We start from the raw sequence: 7,835 nt of genomic DNA on the forward strand, positions 1-7,835 counted from the left end.
TATAATTTTTCTTTCTAGTCTTTTGTAACTAGATTTGGAAGGATGGGGTGTTTTCTGATAATGTGACAATATAATATTAGTGTAAAATATTTCTCTTTCATTTTCTTTATTGCCATAACTCCTCATACATGGAGAGAAGCCTTGAAGATAGCTGTGTTTTGCATTATATTTCAAAGATTTTTAAAGAGCTGAGTTTCTCTAACGTTGTCTGCTAAAAAGACGATGAAATGCACGAATACAAAATATAGCATACCTGAAGTACACTTCCACTGTTTTTCTGCATATGTGGTACCGGTCCACTGAAGAGTCTAGTGGTTCAGTGGAGCATCAGGATTTTAAATAATTCTTTATAGCATTGCTTCACAGACATTTTGGTAGCCAGCCAGTCATAGTAAAAGCAGGAGGAAATTAGCGTTGCCATTCTCCATCTCACCTTTGCTGATGGGAAAGTCTCCCACTTTGCATTACCTTGCCATTCTAAACATACTTCTTGTGCATCTCCATATGATAAGTTTTCAAATGAAAATGCACTCTTGTTTGCTTATATTGTGTCCATTTCTTCATCTGTTCATTTATTACATTCCAGCAAGCGAATCTGTATGACATTATAAAATAGAAGCAACAAAATGGATAGGGCCAGAAATTACACATAAACTGGTATAAGTAATTGGAAACTGGTTCAACTCTGCAATATAACAGAACTTCAGTGCGTATAGACCACTTTCAAAATGGCCAAAACCTGTTTAAGATAAACCTGGATGGATGTAATATCAGACTTAACTGATTTAGCTTAAATCAGTTTGTTTAACTTCTATCTCAGATCCCCTCCAGATTCAAGTTAACTTGCAGTCCCCCAGCATCCCAGGGTGCTTTGCACTTCCCCCACAAATTTCCGCTTGCAGGGTGGGTGGGCTAGCCTTGGCCCAAGCTGTCTGCTCCAACTGAGCAGGGAGGCATGCTCTAGTGCCCTCTGGCTTCTGGCCTGGGCCACTGTAGGCATGTGACTGCATTTCCAGAATCAAAACTGAATATCTGTTTGCTTGCTTCTTGGTTCAACCTATGCAGTTTAGAGTAACCTGCAAAGATTGAATCAATTCAGCTTTGGGCTTTTTGACTGTCTGTACTTATCCAACAAGACCCCATTCTGCAAATATTTGCACAAACACTCAAGCTTGCAGCATATTTATATTTCATAATATGAAATTATACAGAACATGCATTCTTAAAATTCAGGCCTGTAAGACTTCCCTGAAACAGCGTGCAAGACTTACAAAATACTGTTTAAAAGAGTTCTGATAGAATATTATTTTAGACCAAAGGCTGCTAGTCTTAAGCATACAAGTATCCCTGTAAAATAAAGTTTGGAATATAAGTGAAGAAACTTCACGGAGAATAAAAACTGGAATTTGAACGTCATACACCAGATATAGAACACTGAATAGATTAGTCAACTAGTCAAAAGAAACATTAGAAGGAGATTAAATAAATTTGAAATATTAACAATTAGTAAGGTTGTTTTTATAGACTATACACAAATCAGCTGCCATTTTCATTCTACATCATATTTTGTAACTAGAATACAGGCAGTCCTCGGACTTACGGCATAATTGGTTCCTGAAAACTACGTCTTAAGTCAAAACGTTGTAACTCGGAACCATTTTTCCCATCTGAAACAATGTTATAAATGGGGATTGGTTCCTGAACCAAAGCCAGATACCCTGTTTTCACCAAAAATAACCCAGAATTTTGTATTCAATCAATTATAGATGAATGATATAGCTACATTAATGCATTTATATTGTAAATAGCAATCATATTGATTTGGAAGGACTTCTTTGAGGTGACTTCCTGGATTTTTTGAAGGGCTCTTGGTTAGATGTTTTGAAGGTTTCTTGGCTGGAGTCTTCTGAGGAGTCTTGGCTGCAGGTTTTTCTACAGTTTTGCCTGCTTTCTTAAAGAAAGTGTCTAAGCAAGTTTGGACAGATGTTCTCCACGGACATGGGCGATGCAGCAAACCTGTTCGGTGGTGTGGTGTCACGTCAGATACAAGCATTGTAAAGTCGAAACTGACATCAGAAAGTTGAAACAGGGTGTCAACTTATAAATGTTGTAAGTGCAAAACATTGTAACTAGAAACATAAGTCAAGGACTGCCTGTACTTGAAATTGCTTCAGGCCAAACCTTGGCAAGTGAGCAGAAAAAATAAATGGAAAACAAATCATTTCCAAAATTTTATTTTGTTATTTAATACTCACATTTTGGTTGTATCTAAAAGTAATCTCCTTTGTGCTAAGCACCATTAAAAATATAGCAAGCAATAGGTTTTTGATACAACCAGAAACTATTCTATTTTTAAAGAAACAGTACATGCACATTTTGGCACCAGTGGAATCAGTGCAGATTTACAAGGCATGTCTACCTGTTCATTAATGTGTAGTGCTTACTGCCCTTTTAATTTAGTGCTTGTATAATCAAATACTAAATAAACGAGCAGTAACAGAATTACTGTGCAGTAGCACCGGTGAACACTTTTTAAGTGATGCTACTGTACAGTAGCCTAATAATACTGCACAGTAGTGTATTAGCACTTTGTGCTGTGACACACTACTCCACAGTATTATTAGGTTACTGCGCCATTAGCGTCTCCTGTAGACATGCCCACAGTGTTGTAACTGACCATCATATTTGATCCACTTTAATTTACACAGTGCTTCTTACTAGTTTACTTTCACAGTTATTTTTAACACAATAATAAAAGAATAAATTACTGAATATGTTATAGTGATTACCATCATAATCACCAATTTTCTTACCACATGTAAGCATAAGATGACAGTATGTATCTTTTTTTTTACCGTGCAAAGATCCATAACTGCATGCCATACACATTGACAGAGGAAAGCTTGCTGTAATTAATATGTATCAACATTCAAATTATGACTTACTTCATTTATTGCCAAAGCACAGCAATGACAGAACAGAGGCCCCAAATTTGAAAAAGTTATTGAAATAAAATAAATCTGCCCATACGTCCATGTGCAAGAGGTATTTGCATTCATAAATTATAGAGTTCACCACCTGGCTCTCAGAGTTGGCACATACATGTTACTTTGCCCAGTTGGAGTAGCAGAACCAGGTTTGGCTAATAAAAAGAGTGAGAAATGGGTGTTTCACCCTTTGGAAGCCAGAACTGTTCATGCGATAATTGGGGATTCTAATTTTCTCTGATAAAAAATCCCAAAATTTCAGATTAAAAACATAACCCAAAATCCATATTTTTCTTGGATTAAAGTGAAACACACACACACACACACACACACACACACACACACACACACACACATATATATGTTTCACTTTAATCCAGGAAAAATATGGAGGTCCCATATATATATATAGATATTTAAAATATATATATAAATGTCCCTCCCCCCACACATCTATCTATATATTAGTGGTGTTTCATTTTAATCCTGGAAAAATGTGGATTTTGGGTTATTTTAATCTGAAAATTGGGGATTTTTTTTATCAGACAAAACCAGGATTCCTGGTGTGATTATTCTTTGGACCACTGAACTTTCCAGCAATTCTTAAAGCACTTATGACCTCTGCTTTTTTTATTACCTCCCTGTAGCAGGGCACTAAGGCCTGCTACTTTGAGAGCAGAGATAAGGACCCAGGTGCAGGTTGCCAGGCCAACCGGTTAATGAGGGTAGGGACTTACACCTGCCTGGTCAGCTGACCAGAAGAGGCATCACAAGTCTGAGGCCAGGAGGTGGGGGCCTGCTGGCTGCCAAGGGAGTAGGAGCTCTGCCTAAGTAAGTAAAGAGGAGAAGCTGGAATGCATGAGCAGGTTGATACTGGGGAAGAGATGGAGTACCTGTGGTGTGGCTCAAAGGATGTTACAGCTAAGTGGCTAGAATTTATGTTATAGCCCAGGGGCTTATGTTTTGTGCTCGTTGTTTACATCGGTGGTTTGGGTGAGGCTATAGGGGTTGGAGGAGGCCTCATAGGGGACACACGGTGGCGTGGGGACCCTGGCGCCAGGGGGGGCACAGCGTTTTGGGGGCACTGACCCCAGAGCAAGGGGGCAGCGTGAGAAGCCCCAGAACAAGGGGGTGGTGAGAGACAAGGCAGTGGAAAAGCCAGAGCGCCAGAGCGTGCAGAGAGAGGCTAGGGCTGTGGAGAGCCTGAGCACCAGGGGGTGTGGAGAGAGGCAAGGGCTGTGGCTAAGACTGAACAACGTCCGGTAGATCTGCAAGGCTTGGGGTGTGGAAAAGGGGTGGTTGGAGCCACGCCTAGCCCATAAGGCTGGGGTTCCCAAGAACACCCATTAGCAGAGCTGAGTTAATGTACAGAAAGATAACTATGTCTAGGGAACCAAAGAGGCAGCTTTCCTGATTACATAACTGACATCAAAGACGTGGCGGGTGAGATTGAGGGTGCATCATAGATCAACTGGACGTGGTAAGGGGTGCTAGGGGAGAGCATGGCGACCTCTAGGGAGCCACTCCTGTTACACTTCCCTTTCCTTTCTTGTATTTGTTGTCTACCTAGATTTTAAGATTTCTGGAGCAGGAATAACTATTTATCATGTGACATATGTCAGCACTTAGAATACTACTTTAAAAATATACTTGTAACCCGGGTACACCCAAGGGTGTGCCCTATTCTCAACTGAATGGGATGGGTAGGCAGGAGTGGGTGCTGTGAGAGGGATGCCAGAATTTCAAGCAGATCCCTCTTTTCTCTATAGAGTCAGCCAAAGCCCAAAGTTCTTAATTATATACAATTTATTAAGTTATAATATACATAAAGATAAAACTAAATATCATATACGTATATTTACACAGTGAACACTAACCAATAACCAAGGTCAAATCCTAAATAACACTATTTACAACATTACAATAGAATATTTCAATTACAAAATATAAGGTGCAAACATGAACAATCTTAATAACATCTATTCCTTAATATAGTTCCTGACCCATGGCAAGAGACAGTCCTCCACACCCCCTTGGGGGGGTGTCTAGGAAGCAGCAGGGGCCCCTCCCCTTAGGGCCTTGACTAGGCAGGGGGCTGCTCACCCAGCCCCTTCTCTGGGTTTGCCTGCCCCAAATGTGTTTCCCCTGTGGGACCCAAGGGCCCAATGACTCACGCTCCCTCAGGTGGTGGTGGTCAGGGCGCAGCTCGATGGGGGTCTCCTCTGTTGGAGCGCCTCTCCAGTCCTCTTCTGTGCTGCTGGGCTCCTCTCCACCCTGTGCCCCTCTCTGGGCACCAGGGGCTCAGCTCCTCCCAGCTGCTGCACCACTGCTGTTGGCTCCTGGGTGCTGAGCCTCACGCTGCAGCACTACTGTTTCACCGTGCCCTGGCTCGGCATTGAGGCCTCTTTTAGCACAAGGACAGGCCCTTCAGGCTGGCTGTCATTACGCCGGGTGGCTAACCTAAGCAGCCTCCACTGCTCCCTGGCTCCCAAGTCTTGGGCCCGTGCAATGCCTTGCACACCTTGGGACCTGGCTGCTTGCTGGGAGATGGGGCCTTGGGCCTATTGCCTGCTGGGGGAGAGCTTCCCAGCTTTTCTTGGCTTTGCTCATCTTGAGTCCCTGGCTGCATCTTCCCTTGTGCTGGGGACGCAGCTCCATTTATACACTCCAGGGCTTCGCCCCTGAAGTCTTCTGGACCTGACAGTTTACAGTCTTCAATCAGGTCCGGGGGAGCTCTTCTCCCCTCCCTCAGGAAAGGGGCATGACTTTATTTCTCCTGCTGCCTCCTGATGGGTAGATGGGCTCCACCAATCAAAACAGCAGGATCTCAAGCCTGGGACTCAACCCGAGCTCTGAAATGTAAGCCTGCTACACACTGAAACAAATATATAACATGTTCTGGAGGAGGTATATGGTGGGGTGCAGACACTAGGGCTGTGAGAAGCTTCAGTCCCTGATTCGATCTGGCAGAGATTTGGCCCGATTTGGTGGCCCAATCTCCGAATTGAATCAGAGGACCCTTTAATTTCTCTGAATCAATTTGGAGAGATTCAGAAAGATTCAGTGATTTGGACATAGACACAGCTTTAAATGTTTTTTCTACATACCTCTAGGTAGCAGGCGGCTTGTTAATGCTGAGATGCTGGGGCACATGGAGTGTCCCACAGAAGTATGGGGAATCCAGATCTGAATTGAATAGGGCCCACTTCACAGACCCCTAGCAGACACCCCTCACTTCAGCTGCAGCAAGCAATTTGAGCTCATTGCTCATCACCACTGCTGTTGGAGCCTGTGTTGGCACAGCTCCAAAACTCAGGGGGTGAGTGCTGCTTGCCTCAACTTTTCCCCTGCTACTGAATTTTGCTATGGTGCTTGAATTATGAAAGTTTACTGCTGACATCAAAGTGTAATAGTGGAAAATGAGAAAGTTCCAGTACTGAACTCCACAAAACAAAAGTGAAGAACTTTATAGCCCCAGAAGTCTGTATTCCCGCAATGGCTTCCCCTTTGCTAGACAACCAGAAATCCTTCATTACTGCAGCTTCCTTTGGTACATAAGCAAATGCAGAACTTAGTCAGATACGTACTCATATTTTGTATGTTCACATTCTGCAGGTCTTCTGGAAACTGTACGTAATGTTTCAATACGCTGAACTGTTGCATTAGAAGAGATAGAGAGGGTTTCCTGATATCCTAGATCAAGAGTGTGTAATTTATGTTTTGCAAGTCAGATTAGGCCTGCAGAGACATATGTGGTCCATGGGGTGTGTAAAGGGGCCAGGAATTTGGGAGTAAGGCAAGTGGGGGCTGGGTCCACGGCACAAACCCAGGGCACAGAGTCTCATTGGTGACACCTGTGTTAAATCCCATGGTAACTGCCACCCCTTACCCCACTGCCATATTAGGATCAAACCCACAAGGAGCCCCATAGTCTAGATCTGGCTTTGGAGGATGGGATGGGTTTAATATGCTTGCTTTAGACACTCCCCAGGAGATGTAAGGGAGACAAATGGCTGCTTAAATCTGTCAAGTTTACTTATATATTTTATATAAGGAACTCTTATATAAAGCCTTGTTAAAAACTGACATTTGCTACTGGAAATCACTGAACTTGTCCCTATAGCAGGGGAGGGGAAAGAATAGAAAAGGATCATTCAAAATGACAGTTGCTTCTTGCAGTCTGTATTTAATGATTCCCTTGGAGAATCCTGACAACTTTTTTTTTAAACTGCATCTTTAAATAGTTTCCTAGCAGAGGGGGAAAAAAAACCCTCAAGGTTTTTACCATGTAGTTCTAGGCCCCACTTATAATGGAAAGAACTGCTTACAAACATTGGCACTCCACCTTGAGGCTTAACTAAGAGAGGAGCGTCCACTCTTTACACATATCTGTCACTATCATTGTTAATCCATTCATTTTTAAAAGCTGAACAGTAAAAGGATTGTATCTGCATTCACATCTCCCAGTTTGTTCAAGCTTGAGTTTAGATACCATGATATTAAGTGTCTTGGACATATTTGAAAGAGAGTTTGGATTTTAGGATACAAAAGGTACAAGACAAAATAATTTCCCTACTCGAGGATATATTAGAAAGCAGTATCATAGAATCATAGAATCATAGAAGTAGGTTCAGAAAGGACCTTGTAGATCTTCAAGTCTGACCCTCTTCCTGGACAGGAGAAAAACTGGGTTCAAATGACTCCAGCCAGGTAGGCATCAAGCCTCTTCTTAAAGACCCCCAGGGTAGGAGCTAGCACCACTTCCCTTGGAAGCTGGTTCCAGATCCTAGCCGCCCTAACTGTGAAGTAGTTCTTACAGATGTCTAATCTAAACCTACTCTCCAACAA

At 42.5% G+C, this 7,835-nt stretch overlaps 1 long non-coding RNA gene across 1 annotated transcript in view; it reads right to left on the reverse strand.

Annotated features, from left to right (window-relative positions):
- Window positions 1–1,948: 1,948 nt before the first annotated feature.
- Window positions 1,949–7,835, reverse strand: part of LOC109302468 — a 21,214-nt gene continuing 15,327 nt past the window's right edge. The window contains exon 3 of the long non-coding RNA XR_002098793.1: window positions 1,949–2,016. This is a non-coding gene — a long non-coding RNA (uncharacterized LOC109302468). The remainder of the gene's footprint in view (window positions 2,017–7,835) is intronic.

Source organism: Gavialis gangeticus, unplaced genomic scaffold (genome assembly GCF_001723915.1).
Source record: "Gavialis gangeticus isolate Ggan-Ray unplaced genomic scaffold, GavGan_comp1, whole genome shotgun sequence".
Classification (NCBI taxonomy): Eukaryota; Metazoa; Chordata; order Crocodylia; family Gavialidae; genus Gavialis; species Gavialis gangeticus.